Consider the following 23,974-nt stretch of genomic DNA (forward strand, 5'->3'; position numbering starts at 1 on the left):
GAGCGGGACCCCTGAGGGTTCTTGAAGGTGGCAATTTTTACAGGGCTATCTTCAGAGCCTCTCCATATATGGCCGAGTCATCTTAGTCGGTTGCTTCGGATTATCTGCATAATTTGAGGATGTTTATAGAGCCCATAAAGTTCAAAGTTGTACCGTGTTCGCCAACATCCCCCCTCTGGTATGGCACCAAAGATAGTTCTAAGTATCTTTCTTTCAAACGTTTCTATCGGGCGTTGGACGTCAAGGTTTTAAGTCCAGGTTTCGTTTCCGTATAGCAAGACAGGCAGAATGAGTGTCTTATATAATTTTAGTTTTGTTTTTCGGCTAATAAAATTCGATCTTAGTTGACTTTTTAGTCCAAAAAAACATTTGTTGGCCATATTGATTCTATTGTCAATTTCAGATTTCAGTTTGTTTTGGTCATTGATAATTGTACCAAGATACTTAAATTCTTTAACCTTTTCAAAGGAATGTCCGTTTATCTGCAAAGGTTCACTATAGTTTACAGTTGAGCTTGAAAACTCCATGAATTTGGTCTTGTCTTCGCTAATGGAAAGGCCCATATTTATAGCAGAGGCCTCAAGGGCTTGAAAGGCGTCTTTAACAGCCCGTTCTGATCTTCCTATGATATCAATGTCGTCCGCATAAGCGAGGATTTGGAGAGATCTGTTCCAAATAGATCCTCCTCGGCTTAATCCGCTATCCCGAATGCATTTCTCCAATGCCAGGTTAAAAAGCAGACAAGCAAGAGAGTCTCCCTGACGCAGGCCTCTTTCGGTAATGAAAGGTTCAGATAGATGACTTTGGATTTTAATCCTGCATCTCACATTGTTGATAGTGGCACGGGTGAAACTTACGAGTTTTGTAGGGATTCCGAACTCGTTCATTGCTTTAAGTAATTTATCTCTTTTAATACTGTCGTAGGCACTACTTATACACACTAAATATTAAAGCATATTATATTTATGGTTAACTCTTGGTATCAAGGTCAAAATTTGACAAAATTTTTTTTGATTTGACCATCCAAATTCATTTGTGCTAACAGTGAATCACAAAGATATATATTTTAGTGAATACATACTTAAGAATAATATCTAGAAAATCAAAATATGTATGGTGCACTTTCGATATGATCTTGAAATTGCCAAAAAATTTCAATTCTGCATTAAGTTTCAGGGTCATTAATTGCCCTTAGCAAAAGCGAACAGGTTTGAAGTTTGTTAGTAAGGAAGTCTTAAATATAGAACAAAAATCAATAAATAGAACTATTATGAATTATCAAATGCGGTTCTAAGGTCCATTCCTGAACAGTTGAATGCGGAAATAATTAAGGGAAAGTTTAAAAATGTTTCAAAAGTTGTGGTTTAGACTCAATATAGATATCTGATGTTTTTCTCCTCACCCGTAATGAAAAAGGAAAAGTGACTAGTGAGATATTGTTTCCGATATCGCTCTAGACAAGTAAAATATTGTAACTCTTGCTCCGCTGAATCGAATGAAATCAAACCCAAATCGATAGAACTAACAGTTCAAAAGTAATAAAATTTTTTATAAGTTAATTCTTGGAGAGATGGTCATAGTTTTTTCAAATCGAAATAGAAGCTCTAAGAATAGAGGTAGAGGTACAAGAAATGTTTATGCATATTTTAAATTCTCGTACACGTATTCAACATATTTTGAGCAGAAAAAAAAATTAAATATTGAAAACAAATTATAAAAAAAATGTTTGAAAAATGTTTGTTATTCGTACGCATCTCTCCTTAATGTTGAGATTAGATGACCATTCAACTCATTAAAAAAAGTGAAGTTAGCGTACGTATGGAAAATATCATGTTTCACACAGTTGACCAATAAAAACTTGCAATAGGTTGTAGAATGAACTTTATCATGGAAAATAAGTAAAAAGTATCTAATAAACAGTATTCTTTTATATTTAATCTATAACTTTCGAACGATACCTATCACCATCTAATCCATTACTTTCGAACCTCATCTATCACTATCTAATTCATCACTTTCGAACCACATCTATCACTATCTAATATACCACTTCTATATAATCTAACACACTATACCACATTTTTGGGAAATGTTTTCAAAGTTTACACGTGCTTCATGTAGTCATTGTATGCACCATCTCATCTAATCATAATTTTTAATTGCGATATTATATTTTTCTTTACAGCTAACATTCATAAAATTCTGAGCCTCAATAATATGTAAGGTTCTATTCGGTAGAATTTTTTATTGGACAATATGTTAGGTCTGTAGAATCAGAATGAAAAATGCGAAGCCTGTGCGATTTTGAAATAAAAAAAGAGATTTCAGTATTGTAATAAAATAGCTAAGGATTTTTTTAAGAACTTTTATCTTAAAACTACGAAGCAAAGCGAAATGAACCTAAAGATTTCGAAACTAGATTTATTTATTTGGGAATATTAAGCGTGGTGGACAATACGAATTTGATAACATGTATCCTGTTTTCTTGCTTTTTGTACCACTTTTTAAATATTTTAAACCTATACGATCTCTGATATGTCTATAAGTATTAATGAAAAGTAGCCATCCCTCCATGCATTTTATGGGACCATCTCTCCTGAAGTTAATGATAAGATGACCACTAAATTTATAGCGTTCTTTCGCCATTAGACTCCTTTGCTTTTTAATCAGAAAGAAAGATTGGACTAAACATTTGTCTTAAAGGTTCAGCCATTTTGGAAAACTGTATAACTTACGCGTTAAAAAACACTAAAATATTTATTTCATGAAAAAAAATGTTACGCCTTAAAAAGTAAACATTAAAGGCAGCATTGCGTCCAAATAGATAAACAAGTTAAATTGCTTTATGTGAAGCTGCATCTGTTGTAATATATTGATAAATATTGAAGATTTTTTTAGAACTTGCCATCTCTCCCTGATAGTAAGCTAACCTAGTATAAAAATTAGTAAAAACCCTGTATAAAAATTAGTTTTGTACTCGAGCTTATTTGCGTGTCTTAGCTATCTCGACAAGTGATTCATAGTATTCATTTATACTAAGTTCAATAAAATCAAAATTAGGATTTTGCAGTTTCGAAGTTATAAGAATTTTTATGTATATAACGCTAAAAATTTATTTTTTATCTTCTCTCTAATAACCCTCTTGACTATCAAACTATTTGTTTTACCGACATAATTCTCTTAGGACCGGATTTCGTATTAAACACTGTATAGAATCCAATGCATAATAAAGAGGTATAGATACAAAACTGTGTAATTATACATAAAAACGCTTATAAATTTTAAAATATCAGGCTTATTGACTTTGGTTTAGTTTCATTGGATGTAGCATAAAAAATCTATCATAAACATTTTACACTTGCCTATATTTTTTTTTATAACGGCAGAATTGTAAAATGTGCACATACTCAAATATATACATCTTCACTGCCGAAAACACAATGAATTTTAGTCTAATGATTTGAATTGTTTAATTATAGTGAACTTTTACTGGCCCAAAGAATCAACAGAAATATATGAATGGGACTCATTGAAAAAGTCAATTGAAAGTTCTAAAACCTCAACATAAGTTGCAGCTTCAATAAGAATATGTCTTAAGATTATATGTTGACATTTCAAATTGTTTAATAATTATTCTAACTATGCAAAAAAAGGCAAAAATTTAATAATGCGAGATTATGATAACGCGAGATTTTGCACTCGTGAGACTTTGCTCTAAAATATCGTCCAACGATATTTTAGCTGTGATATTTGGTTTTCAAGCCAGACAATCATGCAACGAATAATACATATAGCTAGGACATGCTGTTCTCATCAATTTCTAAGAAATATTTTTTTAAAAAGTTAGTAAGATATCGCAATTTTTGAGTCATTTCTTTTTCTTGTCCTTAAAAGTTATCCTTCATTAGAGTCTTTTTGTTCAAGTTTTATATGATTATTTAAGTATTTAAATTTGAAGGAATCTTAATCTTGGTATTTCACAATACACATTTATAATTAACAAATATAATTGGGTCTTAGAGAAAGTTTACTAGTTAGTTGTAAATATTAGCAAGTAATAATATTAATGATAGCTCATCTATCTCTAAATGAAATACATCCTGAGTATTCGATAAATGAACTATGCTAATAAAAATGGGGAATAAATCATATAATCGACTGTGTTTAAATTTAAATACCTTTCAAGGAAGCCAATTAAAATTGATTGAATGTTGCGCAGGAATTCTTTTCAATTAAATCACATTTTATAATTAATCCACTCCTTCATTATTAAGCAATCTTTAAAATCCATAGATGCGAAATTAATTTAAAATGGATAGAAATGTTAGAGATAGAAATTCATTTGCATCTCAAATAATTAATCTAAATATAAACTATCATCATTTTTCAGAACTTATGAATTAATAAATAAATTTTGTTAATGAACCTAAATAAATTCTAGGATCTTAATATAGTTGAACAGCTAAAGGGAAGTTAGAGAAGACTCTAACTATTTCCTAGGAAGATATTCTTAGATCAAACTGATCCTTAGTTTTTTTCCCGATAAGGAGTTTAATAGTTCTCAGAGTTTCCACTTGATAAGAGCACAGTGCAGAAATACTTTATTTTCTACACGGAAATCATGGTGTTTATCACCAAAACCTATACCCTCAGCAATTGGAAAATGTGGCTTATCATTATATTACCCAAACTCTTCATTGAAGTTAAATTATTTAGCAAACTAAGGATAATATTTATAGTGCAAAAAATTTGATACCTTGAAACAAAATTTAAATAAAGTTATTTTTCTTTTTAGAAAAATTATATATAAGTGTCAATTCCTTTTTAATTTCCTTACAAAATTTTTTTATAAATGTATAAAAGAAGGTTCAAAAGTTTTCCCTTAATTCTTTTCTATTATAAATTTGTATTATTACGCGTATGTTCGATTTTTTTTTATATTTTATATTATAACCGACGTTGAACAGCCTACCCATTTTTGGGTTTACGACTACTAATGTTCAACCCCGTAGCCTTGTAACTTTGAACCTCAGTCAGAAGACAAGAGAACTTCTAAATCAAGTATTGAAAGAAATTTTGCCTTCGTGGAGGATTTTTGATGGAACTAACCTGCATTTGCGTTACATGTGAAAGAAAACCACGAAAACTTTCCATGGTTATTCCTACGGCAAGGGGACTCTAACCCATGATCCTTCTACCACTGAGTATATTTTATGACAGTACTGTGGTCGATGCTTGCCGGGTGCAGAATTCGTATCGATCTGCCATCGCGAGGATCGAACCCGGGTCACCTCATTGGAAGATGAGCACTCTATCCCCTAGGCCATCACGGCTCGTGTATGTTTGATTGTCCTTATTACGCGTTGTCACTCAGTGGACTGGTCCTTAAAGCACGGTTCCCAGCATATCACCAAAGTCAAGCATCACTGGCTGCGGTCAGTGTGTAGGTGGGTGACCACTTGGATCAGTTTGCGTAGGGACCGAGGGTGTGCGGTATTGGTCCTCGCTAAACTGTTCTGTCGTAAAGTGCTCGACTTCGCGAGCAGGTTGTCGGGCTACCGAAGCGGAGGTGACATCCCCTCTGCAGAGGATCAAAATTGTGATGGCATGTCTTCTTATCATCCTCAGGGATACTACCCAGACCCTCACCAATAGCCCATTGTGCAGCTTTAATGCGACGTAAATGAACTACAGCAACAACAAAAACTTATTACGCGTAGGTTTGATATTTTATTTTTTTTAAATATCAGATACTTTGATACCATTTTTCGCATCGACACATTCTACTCTCTTTCAAATTCACGAATAGCTTCCGCTGATGTTAATTTGAAGCAAAACTAACTATTTTTACAAAGTTCAAACAGTGTATTTATTTAAAGCAAAAGGGAATTTGATTTGCTGTCCCCCTATTGAGATGTCTTCACACAGAATGAAAAAACAGAAGAAGATTATGGACTTTCAGTTGGCGTTTGAAAGATTGCAAGGACGGAAATCTTATGCTTATGAATGGTATTTTTTTTCTACAAGCTAGTAAATTAAACTAAGCATATTTTATGAACCCTTCTACCTAATACTCCTTATTTCAGTAAGACCAATTTATCCCTCATTATATCACGCTCCATTTTTAAAGGAATTATAGAAACATATTGAAAAGAAGTAAGATTTTATTAAATGTAAATGTAAAATTGCGCATAAGAAATATCAAATTTCTTTACACAATTTCTTTTAATTACAACCCTTAAAAATCAATAAACATACGTGCTAAAAATATTCCCCACTGTTCAGATTAATTTTGCCTGAAACCAAAAACAACTTTTTATGATAAAAAGTAATGAATACAATTTGTTAGTTTATCACAAAACCCATTGAAATCTTACTTTAAAACAAGTTTTTGTTCTTTTTAAAGCTCAATTTTTTTCTTTATTGAATTAAGTAAAATCTTGAATTTTATTAAGGAATAATTAGTTTAATGGACAAAATAGAAAAGCTTTTTTCAAGAGAAATTAGATTTCATGTTTTCAGTTTTAAAGTATAGATTTAATTACGATCAAAAACGAAACTACGAACTAAATCAGGTTATTATAAAATTAAGTTTATTTTTAAGTTTAAAACAAAAAGTAGGTGTTTTATTTTTATTGAACAATTTAAATATCAATTTAAGAATTTATTTTTTTTCTCCTTAAAATGAGAAATACGGACTGAAATTAAGAATACAGACTCATCAAAAGTAAAAATTATGGTATATCGTCTAACATTTTTATATTTTTGTTTGCAATTTCATCAAAGGCTAAAAATACTTGTAACTCCCTCTCTTAAAGAAAATAAATAAATAAAAAGCACCCAATTTTTTTTAAAATCAGAGAAAATAATTTTCAAAATGTTCCATAATGTATCTTAATGTATATTTTTATATTACTTTTCACAAATGTAGGCAGTTTATAACAGTATTTGAGTTAGAAAACACAAAACCACTATCCAATTCTGATAATCATAACTCAAGAAAACAAGATTGAAAATATCAAAATCTGTTTGTCTGCCTGAGGAAACTGTCAGTAACCAAAAAACCATTCTTAGAAACACTTCCATTTTTCATCAGACAATTAAACTGATTTCGAAGTTCTTTTCCCTAGTTTCGTTACAAATAATTTTACTTAATTCGAAACACTTCTGCTTCGTCAGCACTTAATTATTTATTCACAACCCCTAATTTTTACGTCGTTTTGACAGAGATTCTAAAAATATATATTAAAGCTTGTTGTCACAAAGCACCCTGAATACAGTGTTAAAGATTAAAACAATAGTATTAGAAGCATATTGTTTCCATATTATTATAAGTTCCGTTACATATGCTATTAAGGAACAGAAAATTTTAAAGAAATGCTTTCATTTATGGTGTTTGATTTATCTTAGCTCTGATAATTAATTTTGGATTAAGTAAATAAACTGGTAACACTAATTCATATTTATTAAATTTTGGAAATAATTTATGATTTTATAAAAAAGATTCAGATTTTATGCCAAATAAGTTCAGCATAAAATTTTATAAATAAAGCTTTTGCAGTGAAAAAGTGATCAGCTACATTTTGTTTTTATGTTTCTAAAAATAAAAAAAAGGGTAGAGACAAAATATTTTCATTGAAATAACATAGAAAATATTTGTAATTAAAAAAATATATAACTCAAAACTTGTCAAAAATGTTTAAGCTAAAACAAGAATATCGTATATAAAGACTGAAACAATGCCTACGAGTGATTAATATAATTTTAAAAAATGAATATCACTCATATAAATAAATATCATGAATAATGCTAAAAATATTATATTAAGTAAAAATGAATAATTTAATGTAATTAAAATCAGTGATATATTTAAATACGCTTCGAAATCACCAAAAAGTAATTTTTTTCAAATATTCGAAAATTAGTAATTCTATGATGTAAGGGTATTTTTTGAGATGAAATGCGACTAAGTAAAAATTATTTTATTTGTGTCGACTAAGAAAGATATTTTGTCTGTCACGGATATCAACAATTGTTGCCTTATAAACTGCTGTTTGTAGAAAATGCAACACCATGAAGGAATCATCAGAATCAAATGAAATTCGCAGCAAATGTCAATTATAGGATATTATGCAAATTAATAAAGTTTCAGAGCCATCGCGAGTGCGTGGCGCGCGCAGCGCCCTCTGAATTGATGCTGAAAGCGTATAAATAAAGTGCTGTAGCGGGACGTTGAAAATAGTCTATGATTATTTGTTAGTGGCAAACGTTTAGTGAGACCTGAGTATGCCTCCACGACGGAAGAATAAGAAATTCAAGCAACTTACGGAGTTTGAACGAGGGAGGATAATCGGCCTTCGAGAAGGAGGATTTTCCTATCGCGCAATAGCAGCTCGTATGCAGCGGAACAGTTCCACAGTGATGCGAGTTTGGAAGCAGTGGACCGACGAGCACCGAACAACTCGAAAAACAGGCACTGGACGACAGAAGGTGACGTCAGAGCGCGATGATCGACACCTGCTCCGCATGGCGGTGAATGATCGCACAGCTTCCTCCAGGCAGCTGGCAGCACATTGGTCTACTGCTACAGGTGTACAATTGTCGGCTTCGTCAATTCGTCGTCGTCTGCTGCGCCGTGGATTGCGTGCAAGGGTGCCATTATACAGGATTCCCCTCACGGCGGATCATCGACGGCTGCGTCGGCAGTGGGCTCTTGAGCACAGAGACTGGCGAGCTGATTGGCACCAAGTTGTCTTTTCAGATGAATCACGCTTCAATTTGTGGACCCATGATGGCCGTGTTCGTGTTAGACGTTATGCCGGTCAACGCTGCCTTCCTGAGTGTATTATTGAACGACATAGTGGTCGAACACCCGGAGTTATGGTCTGGGGTGCGATTTCGTATCATGGACGATCCAATTTGATACGAATTGAGGGTAATCTCAATAGCAACAGATACGTCCGTGAAGTGCTACAGCCCGAAGTCGTTCCTTTCCTTCAAGGCATCCCTGGAGCTATCTTTCAGCAGGATAATGCACGCCCACATGTTGCGCGGACTGTTAGAGACTTCTGTTCAGCACAACGCATGCAACTTCTTCCTTGGCCTGCTTATTCGCCGGATATGTCGCCTATTGAGCACGTGTGGGATATGGTTGGTCGGCGTCTCACTCGTGATCCGCGTCCTGCAGTTTCCAAAGACGAACTTTGGTTGCGCATACAAGCGATATGGAATTCTCTTCCTCAAGCAGATATTCAACATCTGTTTGACTCCATGCCACGTCGTATAGCAGCACTTATTGCAGCGCGTGGTGGCTGCACCAAATACTGATTTCGGACGCTTAATTTGTTTCTTTTGTTTTGAAAATTTCATCATTTATTTGTATCAGTACAAGTCGTTTCTGCATTAAATTTCATTTGATTCTGATGATTCTTTCATGGTGTTGCATTTTCTACAAACAGCAGTTTATATATATATATATATATTAAACTTCTTAGTTAATATATTATTGATTTTCTAAGTTTATTCTTCAAACAGCCTTAAAATGCTCCTTTTTGTTATTAAATATTTATTTTCTAGCTTAAAGATAGAAATTATTGTTAGATTGAGAGGTTATTGTTGTTCACCGAATTAAAAGTTTTTTGTGAAATTAAATACGTTTAAAATTATTGTTTTTTCATTTATTGAATGATTGTTTTATGGCAATTTTTATTCCTGGCTATTCTGAGGGCTCAAAGAATTTTAAAAAGTGTTGGCAACTAGCAAAAATTTCTGGTTGCCAGTAAAAATATTAGCACCTCCCTCGTTGCTAGTTTTTTTTCTTCCTAATTGAAATTTTATTGTATACATCCATGCATATAATCAAATACTTGCATTTAAATGCTTATTACAAATTAATAAAATATTTACTATGGCATAATGTATCATAAATTTTTTTAAAGAAAAATCAAAATAATAAAATTCTTTGTGCAATATCAAAGTATTATATTTATACAATGAACTATAATACTTAAGAACGATCTACTCTCACGCGACGCGTCATCACGACGCGTGAAATGAAGTTTGTCCTGACTCAACTGCATACCGCGCCCTCTAGCAACTCTTATAGGAAACGATTAGTTGATTCAGTAAATGTGAATAGTTGACACTCTACGGTATAATATGTAGTTTCTCTGTCATATTTTTGTTTACTTCTGTACTATTATATTTGTTAGCATGAATTAATGAATTGTTCATAATTCTTCGTGATTTATTGTTTTTAAGTTGAGTTTTTATGCTTCATTTCATTGATTCAAATAAAAAAATAAAACAAAACAATAAACTTATCAATTCATCAATCTATCAGATAAAGCTTTTTGCCATATCTTGAATTTAAAGCCATTTGGGAATGATTGTTGCCATTTTTCCGCGAATTGATTTTAAAAAAAAAAACACGTCAGCATCTTATATGCTTTTGCATTTGAGTAGAAACTATATATTTCTTTGTAGCTTTTACAATTAAATATATATATTATAGAAAAAATTTTGGTTACGAGGAATAAGGTATGTTATAGTTTTTTTTATGATAATTCGTAAATAGAGACGAAACTTCTTCAGAACTCCACGAGAACAAAGGAAAATTTTGAAATCACTTACCTCGTACAATTGCTGGGAATCACACATTGAATCTTTTGATCAGTTCGATTTTGTGCCACCGAATTTAACTTAAATGCATGTGGTTTCTCAGCATTTGTTGTAACAGAGATATTTTTACATTGTTACTGAAATCCTTTTATTTTTAATAGAATATTATTGTAAGTTAATTTTAAATCAAGAATTTGAAATGCACGAGTTTGATTTGCGCTGATTTCCTTGTGAATTTACTTTGTTTTTTGAATAACTTTTTCGATGGTTATATCCATGGATTCCTGCGCAATTTTTAAAATCCCGGTATTTTCAGTATCATTACAACTCATAAATCGCTTACATGCGAAATCACCCTTTGATTTTTAACCACAATGACTCAATCTGCTCCATTTGGTTACTGTTACAGATTTCAACATAACTCCGATACAATTAAATGGATTCTATCACGCTGGTAAATTTTGAATCACATATTTGAATAATATCTTTTGGATGTACTCGCTCCATTTGCGTAAATTTCGTCATGAATTCACATTGTTCGACTGATTTTCAAACCATTTTTCCAGTCGCTATATCTGTGGGTATCTACGTAATTTTTAAAATTCCGATATTTTAATACGAAATTATTTCGTCTCATGAATATTGAAACGCGTATATGAGTAATTATCTATCTATTTTAAACCGTTAAATCCTTGTGTTTTTCGATAAAAATTCCGCAGTTATTATTATGGATTTCTATATATCGGATATTAAAAAACTTGGAATCGAAAATTTAAGGAATACACGATAGTAGGAAGATAATGAAAAGTAGGATTCTTTTCTCCAGCTATAGGACAGCACAACCGAGAACTATAAAAAAGAAAATTTCTGTTGAAGCAATTCTAAGAAAAAAGTTTTTACATAGAAAATGAAATGTAAAAAGAAGGTCTGATCGTAAGCTAAAAATATAGTGGCCACACAAAATGTGTTGACGTCAATGCAACTGAACGACCGTACTTTACAAACCAGGTAATTAAAATTAAAAAATTAAATAATTAATAAAAAATTGTAAATTTTAATTTTAAAAAAAAATCTTATTGCTTTTCTTTAAATTAATTTTTTAGATTTTTTGTATTATGTGAATTTGTTTTTGCGAATATGTTTATCTTGTATTAAGCATTCTTTGTACTTTCAGGTTATGCGCAGTTAATAAAACGCAATAAATCCTAAAAACTTTTAATTTTTCTTTGAAATTTTTCTTTTTTTTAGTGTTGAAATAAAGTCAATACACACTTCGGTTCAGAATAGTTATCGTGTCAAAAAGTATATAACATTGACAAAGCAGTAATTGTTTATAAGAAATAGAGTAAATATGTAACTGAAAATATTCTTGTTTTTCAAGCACATGGTTTTTGTTATGAAGCTATGTATGGGTTCGAATGGACATGAAAACTCATGATATCAGTAAAAAAGCAATACAAAATGAATAATAAACCCATAACAGTGAAACAAACTTTCAAAGATGTGACTACTTGTACAAAAAATAACTTTAGTTTAGCTCAACCGCAAACATGGAGGCAATATAATATTATACACCGAAGAGCCATTACACTATGACCACCCTCCATCTATAACAATGGGCTCGCCCAGGTTTTCATGGTTTCTCGCCCAGGGACAATGTTTTTATGGGGCACATTAGGCTCTATAATCCTCAAAGAACAATCCCTGACATTTGTAAGCTACTTGAACATAGTTGCAGACAAGGTTCACCCATTCATGGCAACAGTTTTTCCTGCCGGGGATGATGTTTACCAACAGGATAATGCACCATGTCATAAGGGTCGAATCATCTAGGAACATTCCAGTGAATTTCAAGTCATGTTTTGGCCCCAAAATTCACCTGACCTTAATCCAATAGAGCATTTGTGGTCCTACTTGGAAAACCGAATTCGTGCTGCCACGCTACCCCCTCGCATTGTGAGGGAATTGCAGGACCAGTTGGTGAGCGCTTGGTACCAGATACCTCAGACTACCTATCAGCACCTTGTGGAATCAATGCCACGGCGGGTGATAGCAGTTTTGAGGGTTAAAGGTGGTCCTGCATGTTATTAGCAGGGTGGTCATAATGTAATGACTCATCGGTGTATATATATATATATATATATATTCATCATACTATAATTAAGTAAAATTGGAAAACGTATAAAAGGTTTTCGTCATTATGCAATAGTCTACAAAATTTGGAACTAAAAAACAATTATCCTAACATAAAAATTGCTTTTTAGAATGCATCCATACCCTTAAAGAACAAAAATATAATTTGTAATCAATTTTAAAAAAGGGGGGGGGGAAAGAAAACTTACAAACACAACCACAACATTCCTCCAAATTAAAAAAAGAAGTGGGGGACAGGAGACAGGGAACGGGACATCAGAAGAATTGCAAATCAACCTATGGTCGGAAACGTCATGGGAAAGTGGTATGACAAGTGCAGGACACGTACAAGGAACAAAGAGACACAAAACCGAGATCTTCAGAAACATTTGTTGGTCAAAAATATTACATGTGCTGTAGTAGATATGTGAAAATGACACAAAACATGTTCAAAGTGTCCACCTTTGCTAGTAAGGCATGCATTACACAATCAGGCGATGGATCACTCAAATACACCTGCATTTTATTGGATATCCACATCAGCACAGACAATTGTTGAAACTAGATCCACCCACAGATGCTGCGTACACGGCACTTTTCAGAGCCCCCCTCCCAGAGAAAGAAATCCATGCTACTTAAATTAGGAGGACGTGGTGGCCAGGTAAGCGGCACACCACGCCCGAGCCCGATCCTTCTTGTGAACAACACCACAACGCGGTGAATTAAAATGTTTCCGACCATGAGTTGCTATGCAAATCTGAATATATATATATATATATATATATATATATATATATATATATATATATATATATATATATATATATATATATATATATATATATATGCTGTCAAAATCCGGGAAACCCCAAAATTCTTAAAATAGTTTTGTATGCAATAACTTCAAGCTAAGTATATTGAGTGGAATAAAGTGAAACAGGCATAAAAAATCGATTTGTTACATTAGAGTTCCTATAAATGAAGTGTCACTAATTTTTGCTGCCAACTCCGTCTGTAAAACTGTACTTTCATGGTTCCACTTATTTGTCGCTCTTGATAACTTCATTCTTTCTTTAGATAATTATCTTTCAGAAATAATATTTCCTCTGACTGGAAGAAATATTTATTTAATTTGTCTCTTTTATTACACTCTCTGAACTCGAAGGCATTTGAGTAGAAATAAGTATTTTTAAAAGAGTGTGCAAATGAAGTTATCAAAATCTTGAAACGAAAACAAAGAAGTATATTCTTTACTGAAGTCATCAAGTAGCTGGAAGATAATCATGATTGCACTTAGTTTTAATAACTTTCTTAATTTTTCTGGGAATAGATTACGGAAATGAATGACAGTTATTAAGATCAGCTTTTTTTCCCGATTTTCAAATGATGAGATATTCTTCTTTTGATTTGTGCTGGGATTATTTACACTTCATATTATTCCAGATTTCTTGGAAAAAATGTCCCATCATTTTAATTTTCTGACAAGAATAATTCTCATTTTAATAAAAAAAAAATAAAAATTTCTGAACGAATATGCAAAAATGCACTATTATAATTATTAATAAGACAGACCTGCAATCAAAGAAGTGATTGGAAAGCAATAGCTGATTCTAATAAATTTTTGGGTGCTGATTCCAAGGAAAATACTTAAAATATTTCATTGCGAACCATTTCTTCACAAACAGAAAACGAATTGAATATTCACGAGTTAAATTTTCGTGAATTGAATTTTCATAATCATCTATCATTTGTATTGTAATCTATGTAAAGGGATAAACATTTAATGCCATAAGTTGTTACCACTTCTAAAAGTCAGAGACGTATAGGACAGCCCGTGATACACGTGAATAAAAAACAAATTATAAGTAATAGCATGTGCATATTTCTGTTTTATTTTGAGAGATTTAAGTTTAGAGTGGCTCTTATGCAAGAAAAGAAACTATTACATTCCTATAAGAAATGAGGCAATGATTCTAATATATTTTACAACGTTGAATTGAATAAAAATAATACCAAATCAATAGGACCATAAACTTAGAAGCTTTAAAAGTTTTATGAACAAAAAGTACAACTTTTTACTCTTTTGTTCTCGTTGTACTAATTTAGATATTCTTCGTGTTAGAGATCGCCTTCTAGACATATGAAACATTGTGTTTAATGTAATTTCCTATAATAATTCCCTAATATCAAAATTAAATTGATAAAACTTACAATTAATGTACATGAAATTGATTTACAACATTGTACACATACAACATAATAGCTTCGAAGTTTCTTCATTATTTCTTTTGTAGCTTATATACAAGAAACAATACCTCAAACAATACCTCAACAATACAATCATGCATATTGCATCGTCAGACATGTATATAGGTATTAAGTGCAAAATTGTACTGTTGACTCATTAAAACCTCTATAACATTTAGTTTCAATGACATTAATTTTGTCACATTTGATTTAAAGTTAAAAAAAAATATATATATATATATATATATATATATATATATATATATATATATATATATATATATATATATATATATATATATATATATATATATATATATATATATATATATATATATATATATATATATATATATATATATATATATATATGTATATATATATATATATGTATATATATATATATATGTATATATATATATATATATATATATGTATATATATATATATATATATATATATATATATATGCATATATATTAGAAACAATACTCCAATATGAACTATTATTATTCGACAACACTTTGTCTATATTAATATCCTTGTTTCCCACTCCAGAATATGTAAAATATGCATTATTCTTCATATATTTAAGCAAAGTTTATGGAAAATTCTTACGAAACTGAAAAAGTGGAGCTTTGAGTCTTTGAAATCAGGGCATCAAATTTGAAACCCGTTCACCAAACAGCGAAAAAAAAGCACTACTTTGCAATCATTCTTTCATAAGTCATATTTTGTATACGTATGTTGTCTTTCTAAAGGATAATTTCAAATGGCATTGTATTATTCTTCATTAGAATATTATAACCATAGTATAACAGCCGACCCAATATTTTGAGTTAACGACTACCGATGTGCAACTCCGTAGCCTTAAATTTTTGAACTCAATCCAGAAAACAAGGTAACTCCTGGTTCAAGTATTTGGAGAAATTTGACTTCGTGAAGGACTATTTCATGAAACTAATCCACGTTTGTGTTACATGAGGATGAAATCCGCAGAAATTTTCTACAGTTAGCCTAACGGCAAGAGGACTCTAACGCAAAGAATATATATAGAGGACGAATTCTAGTTTTCATTGACATAATTTAAACTAATCCCCCACGGTTAGGTATTGTCCCTGAGTATAAAGAGAAAACAACATTTAGGGGCACAACAGCAGAGGTTCTATAAACGGGTTCACACTCGTAGAACCGTAAGGAAACGTTGGGGTGAAGAAGAGAAGTTCTTTTTTTTTTCATTGGATTGTTCTGTACACTTGTCTGTTTACAGTACTGATAAACAGTACTGTATTTTTAATGAATATTATTACTTTAATGAATATTAATTTAATAATTAATTTAATTATAATTATTACATTAATTTAATCTTTGAGAATATATTTATATCATCCATGTTAACTAAATTTGTTAACACATTTTGATATAGAAAGAAAGAATAAAATGGCGGTTAGGCGGGAAGCAGCGTACCAAACTATGCATGTAGTAGTCCAACAACTGGTCCACATGTGACGTACCTCCTGACTATCACTTTTTTTCTTATGCGCTGGAGCTTAGTTCAGATGACAAGCATGGAAATTTGAATATGTTGCTCACACTGTAAGTTGTTTTTCTGGTATAACGTACCGAAATGAGTAGTTCTCCTCGGTATTAATGTATTCGAAGAGTTGGACTTCTCCTTTTTATATTCTTTGTCTAACCCATGATTCATCTATCACTGAGGATATTTTACGCCAGCACTGAGGTTTGAAAATGAGTGTTGACAAACGACTTGAGCCGGGTACGGAATTCGTATCCACCAGCCATCGCTGGGATTCGAGCCAGAAGAAACCTCATTGGGAGGCAAATGCTCTATCCCCTAAGCGACCATGACTCTCTTCATTAGAATAGCATTATTCTATATATGTCAATACTAGTCTTTCAAATGGATATTTTTTTGTGATATTTTAACTATACTATGTTTACGAATTAATAATTTCAACATGATATAAGCAACTTGATGAACAGTATTTTAAAATGTATTTGAAAATTATCAATTAAACAAAAGTCATTTAAATGTTATGTAATGTCAAAGTCCGATAGCCTGAATTTTGACAGTAAATTTAAAATTTCATTCTTGACCGAAGGCATATATTTATTTCCTTTTTTGTTATAAACAATTCTCAAACAATTTTTAAGGGGGAATTTTGATTTAAAAAAATTCTTGTTTACAAAAATCTGTGTACCAAAAACTCCTTTTATGTAAGTGTACAGTGCTCAAAATTAAAACGGACAACCCTGAATAACCTTTAAACTAATGATCGGATCTTCACGTTCTAGGACTCAATATTAATGGTTAGAGGGGTTGACCTAAAATATGTTAAATAATTAGTTCAAACGATATTTTAAGCTACGAAATCAGACACAAAAACGTACTTTCTCTGAATAAACATACCTTTTTTTGACTGATTTGGATTTTTTCCTATCAAAATATAGGGGGTAACCACGATATGGGAAATATGGTTCTAATAGTTTGGTCAAGAGACAGGTTCAAAGTTTGGGTCCATTGATGTTAATTTTACTTATTGCGTATTTCGCTATATCTCGAGAATTCTTTCAGTGAATTGAAAAACTTTTGCACTCAGTTATAAAATTAGTTTAAAGATAATTTCCCTCAAAAAATAATTTTTAATAAATATTTATCATTTTTTATTACTTTATTTAATAATTGTCTAAAAATTGTTGATTTGTAAGGTGTATAATTTTAAAGAATATAATTTTACAAGGCAAAATACAAAATTTGAGCAAAATCGGTAGAATAGTACCTGAGAAATCTAATTTTAAATATCTGAAATTTTTGAAATTCAATTTTTCATTAACTAGTCAAATGGTTTTGCTGAAATTTTGCATTATGTCATGTAAAATTATCTTTCTAAAAACGATGGAAAAATTGTATACCTTATAATTCAATTTTTTTTACCATAATTAAATTAAATAATTAAAAAATATAAATATGTACTAAAAGTTATTTTTGGATAAACGAATTCTATAATTGTGTGCAAAAATTTTTCAATTCGCATTAAAAGTTCTCTAGATATGGCGAAATACACAAAAAGTAAAGTTAACATTAAGGGGTCAAGCTTTGGAACACTCTACTGACCAAACTATTTGAAATTTTTTTCCCAGATTGCGGCTACCTTTCATATTTTGGGAGTCAGAGATCCGAATCCGTCTAAAAAAAGGCATGTTTATTCAGAGAAAGTACGTTTTTGAGTCTAATTTTGTAATTTAAAATATCGTCTGCAGTAATTATTTAGCATATTTCAAGTCACCCTCTCTAGTCATAAAGATTGAGTCCTCGAACGTGATCATTGGATCAAAAGTTATTCAAGGTGGTTTGTTTTTTTAGCTCACTGTGCATCTGTAGCTATTTTTATTTATAATCAAATAAATGTAAGTTTTCATTTTTACTTAATGGGAGGTTTGGATGTAAATTCTTCAAAAAGGATGATTTTCTCGAAGAAATACTATTTTGTTTTGAATAGTTTTGGAAAAATATTCATTATAGTTGTATAATAAAAAAGCTTCGAAATTTTGATTTATTTCATTCCCTTGCTATAAAAGTTACCAAAACAGGCTTGTTTTTTCCGCAACAGAGACCACTAAAAAAATATATTGATCCGCAAGCATTTAACGTAATAATATATTCCAAAATAAATTCTTCAGTAACAAAGCTGAATTATCCATTGCCTTAAGATCTTGACTAAAAAACTGCATTCAAGTATAGAGGCCAATTGATGTGCTAGTTCACTTAAGGTTAATTATTTAAATGTGTTCTTCTTGTTTTAATTATTAGTAAAAATATTTTTAACCCCTGCTTTGATTGCAAACTATCACATGGTGTAGCAATAATTTTTGTTCGGTTTTTAAGTTGATTTAAATTTTTAATAAAATAAAATTAAGGTAAATAACGCTAGATGTTCGCAATTTTTCATAATATGATAGTTCAAAATATATAACTAATTGTCTTTATTCTTTGCTCGAAAAGCAGTATTCCCTTTAAGTCGTTTAACAAATAAAGTGTATCATTTTTCAAACTGAATGGATATAATACTATAAGCATTATATTATATTAAAGAGTTAGATACATTTAATCCCATTTAGTGCAATACCTGTATCTGAAACTTATGAGCTAAGCCATATCCCCATAACCTTAATATAGATGGTTTTTTGCAGTTTTTTATATCCCATTTACTGATTTAATTATTGTACAGTACTAAGACAGATTTATTTCATCATAAAAAGCTATTTAATTAGGTTTCAGTCTTCACCAATTACCCCACGAGCATATCTCCATTTAAAATGACAGTCTTCACTACTTCCAATTGTCCTAGAAACTGTCGAAATCGTGTCAAAAACACTTCCGAATCCACCTTTGATTTCCGCTAATATTAAAATAGTTTTTCTACAAACGTTGTTAAAATTGCAATTAAGTGAATAAAAGTAATTTGATATGTACTTCTCGAATACCACTGAAATACCTGTCTCGTGCAGCTTACGAACACTGTTAGAAATTTCTCGATAAAAATGGTTAAAGAGAGATTTATTTAATTTTATTTTACCATTTTCTACCAAAGCAGTCAAATAACCATAAAAAAAAGATATATTCGAACAGTTTCTTGATATGGTTTAACAACCAGAATTTCACGCCAACTAGGACCATCTAATGAAGATATTTAGCTCAGTGCAGCTGGGTATATATTATAGAATCTGTTTAGAAATTACGCTAATTATTAATGGTTACAAAATCTCGTATTTTTGTATCCTCGGTTTTTCAACCGCACCAGTTGTAAAAGGCTTCAAAACCATAACGGTAAAAAATATTTCGAACCATAAACTTCACGGTTAATTGGATGGGCAGACTGCTGCCAGTTATTTTTCCTTAATTTCAGAATGAAACGTAATAGCATCCTCTAATAAGTTAAAAATGCCATTGATTAAAATGTATCCACTCTTTATGCTATAATTAAAACTAGTCAAAAAAATAATAATTAATTGAATTTTGTAAAAAAAAAATTTTTATCTCAATAACGAGTTTGTTTTTTTCTAAGATATATAGTTCTACATTAAAATCACAGTTAACGAAATTATTTTAAGTTCAAGTCTGAAGAGATTAAAGCAACTACAATTTTAGAGAAAAATAATTAAACTCTCGAATAGTTTTATTTTAACAGCATTTTATAAAATTTCAACCATTTTTCGAGAGTTTCCAAAAAAGGAAATTTCCATCATTTCAAACATAGATTCTTTGGACTATATTTAAAATCAGTATTTGCTTTTGGCCCATCCTTCTCCAAAAAGTGCTTCTCTCTATTTGAAAGGCGATGATAGGAGGAAAGGAGAGATTGCGCAGTCATCTTTGAATCAAGTCGAGTCGCTGCTTTCATTCCTTCTTCAGAGAGAAGACATCACTGGATCTCTCAGTAAGAAACTTTTCTTTATTACAAACATAATATTTACCTTTTTTTTTCTTACTCTTTCCTTATCTAGTTTAATTTTAGTTTGGTTGTTATTTAATCGATTTCATTCTTTCCTTTCTCCTTTTTTTCCTGCTAAGAGATCGGAAATTCCTTTTTTTTGTATTTATGTTTTTTAAAAAAGTCCGCTTGAATGAATTGGATATTTTATCATGTTAGCTACCACTTCAGTTTTTAAGAAACGCGCCTTACCAGACTTTCAGATGGAAATATATTTATATCGCGAATATATATCGGGGCTCCTAGTTTCTTGTTTTTATTAAATAAATACTAATCAAAGTGAAAACGAAAATGAATGCAATGAAACAAAAAATGATCCCAAAATGAAAACGTTGTCTTCTAATGGGTTAATTAAAAGTATTTAAAACATATTCGTGTTTTCTTAGTACATTCTAGGGTATTGTTACTGGATAATGTTTCTCAACAATTGCTTGTCATTGGTGAATGATAAATTAAAAAATTAAAAAAGAAAAATAGCAATAATAGTAATTAAAAAACTTGTCATGGTTGCCTAAAAGCTTCTCATCCAATAACAATTCAATATTTTTTCATAAGGGTGATTTAAAAGTATTAGAAAATAACTATTTTGAGCTTACAAATGGTCAAAAATGATTTTCTATATTAAGTGGTATCATTAAAAAACGAAAAATTTAGATTAACAATTCCTATAATGATTTTAAACCAATTTACTTCATAACGATTTCCTTTTTTCGAGAAAAAAATATCTTAAAATGTTTAGTAAACAACTCACTGCGTAAAACCAATATTATTCTGGATAAAAAGTCTTACATTAAATTACATTTTTTACAGTTCTATTTCATTATTCCTATTTTTGGGGATTTTTAAAAAATTGCTAATAAGTATAAGGAACGAAATTTTAAATGGTTGTTACTTTTTGTTAAATTTCTATTACTGAACTATTTTTTTTATTATATTACTTATTTAAATGTGAAGCGAAAGTAAACAATTTACAGGTTTTCCATGAAATGGTCACTATTTTTTCCAATTTTATATTGAGGCTTTATCAATGCGTATGTAAGTAAAAAGATGTGTAGGTATTGAAAAGAAACTTATCGTTTTCCTAGTAAAAATTTAGAAAGACATTTTGTAGATATTCGAAAGCAATAATTTAACTATTTCTTAAAAGTAGACTTATCTGACTTCCAATAAACGTGTTTATAAATATTCATATCGTTACTAGACATTTAAAGACCATGGCTCGACAAAACTGTATATATTTAATATTTTTAAACTCTTTCTTTAAATTTTTGTTATCGCTTGTATTTTCATGGCCGTATAAAAAATAATCACGAATTAATTAGTGAGATGAACTGTAAGAAACCATTAATTATAGTTAATTATATACGTCAATAAATTTTATGGTTTCTTCTTTGAAAATCTACACTTCATTCTTTTTGCTTTCCGTTTTTCCATAATTAAACGAATTTTATTTTTAATAGAGACGATTTTTCCATATTTTCAAGCTCAACAATTATAAAACTTCTGATTTTCACAGCTGTGGAGTGAATGGTAGAATTGATGGACACCAGACTTTCATGATAGCTCGGCACAGACTCCAATTCCAACTTATATTTAATTAAAATTTCCACCAAATCATAAGAAAAATATTATTAAGATTATTAATTTCACATTATGTATTTCTATTTTTTATAAACGATTCAAGTAAAAAGCAACTTTTTTTAAATTACATTTTATATTATACTGAACTGTTGAAAAAATAAAATTCAAAACATATTTTCATACAAAATATTGAAACAGCGAAAAACCATTTAGAACTATAAGTCACACGCATATTCGCACATATATTGACATCTTATGACAAAAAAATATTCTTGTACTAGATATAAATATATATAAAAAATTCTTGCATGTATGGATATTTTTGTACTAAAAAATTAATACAAATAATACATCAAACTTATTTGCCTATTTTTTAACTTAGTTAATCATAGGCTTAAGAGTTCAAATATTTAATTATATGATAAGTAATATTGTAAATAATATTCGTTTGAGTAATAATTTTGTTCACATAATTATAAATATAAGATTGAAATCACTTTTGATGCACAAGACGTAATTTTGAACTGACAGAAGTTGAACAAATTTTTTGATTCCGAATCTTGTACACTGTTCAAAACTTCTCAGAAAAAATGGTAAAATAATAATTTATTGAATGTTTATTTTATCATATTTAATCAAAACAGTCAAATAACCATAAATAAAATGGTAATCAAACTGTTTAGTTTGAGAAAAGCTGTTTATTAACTGCTTTCACCTAATACGGTTAAACAACCAGAATTTTATCACACCAACTAGAGCCACCTAATGAAACTACTTAGTTCTTTGCAACTGCGTTCGTATCGTAGCCGAGTGGAATTAACTGTCGATCTCATAACCGGCATCGAGCATGGAGTTCGAGTCCCAGTGTTGACACCACAATATTTCCTCCATTCCCTTCGATACATAAAGAATTTCCAGTGTCCGGCACTCTCCAATGCCCAATGAAAAGTCGAGCTCCTATGTTTAGTTAAATAATATTTTTTTTACGTTTTTGAGAAATGCTAAATGGTTAAAAAACAGTACAGTTTTGTATTCACAGTTTTATAACCATACTTTTTGTAAATGGTTCCGTAAACTTTGCGGTTAATCGGATGGACAGACAGCTGCCAGTTATTTTACCATAATTTTAGAATCAAAACTTTAACAATGTAGACGTCTCTCCGACTCCACAGAGCTGCTTATCTGAAAAAATCTATAGCTTCTAATGAGGGATTATTAAATAAAAGTGCATAAATTAGTTAGAAAACCACAAAAGTTATAGAAAAAAAGCATTATGAAGGAAATGAAAAGGTAAGTAAAGTCGAGCTAGTCAAGATTGTTCTAATTGAGAGCATAAAATGGAAACCACGTATTGTTATCCTCAGAGTTTGTATTTGACTTATAATGTTTCTACTAGCATGTTTTCAGTGAAAAAAAAAATATTTTTTGGATATTTTTATAGTTTGCATTTATGTTAGAATTTATATAGAGTATTTACTACTACAGAAAAGACTTTCCTCTTGTGCTTAATATAAGAGTAGAGAAATGAAATTTATAGTTGGAAAATTTTAAATTCACATTCAATTTTACAAAATTCATTACAAGCAATGGGAAATTAATGACGTTATTCATAACTTTATAAACGACGCTTATTCATTTTATGCATGTAATATTTTTAATATAATCATCAATATTTATAAAAGTAAAATTTTGAATAGAAAATTATTATTCTATCATGTATGTGATATTTTAAATATTATGTCGTTACTCTTTAATGCATTTGATGCATGGAAATAATTTTGCATTCACGTTATTTGTTAAGAAAGCTAGCAACAACTAATAAATTTCACAAAAATATTGTTAGAAACCCTGCAACTTACGCAACAACTTATAATGAATAT

General features: G+C 30.4%; 1 protein-coding gene across 2 annotated transcripts in view; it reads left to right on the forward strand.

Moving 5' to 3' along the window:
* Positions 1-23,974, forward strand: part of LOC107446327 (prolactin-releasing peptide receptor) — a 210,639-nt gene that overhangs the window by 72,910 nt on the left and 113,755 nt on the right. Inside the window, exon 2 of one of the 2 annotated variants that reach the window (XM_071187661.2) lies at positions 20,358-20,459. The exons of the other annotated variant lie outside the window; for it this stretch is intronic. The gene's annotated coding sequence lies outside the window, so the exon portion shown is untranslated. The remainder of the gene's footprint in view (positions 1-20,357; positions 20,460-23,974) is intronic. 2 annotated transcript variants of the gene reach the window in all.

This window comes from Parasteatoda tepidariorum, chromosome 11 (assembly GCF_982258835.1).
Source record: "Parasteatoda tepidariorum strain Cologne lab strain chromosome 11, Ptep-v5.0, whole genome shotgun sequence".
Lineage (NCBI taxonomy): Eukaryota > Metazoa > Arthropoda > Arachnida > Araneae > Theridiidae > Parasteatoda > Parasteatoda tepidariorum.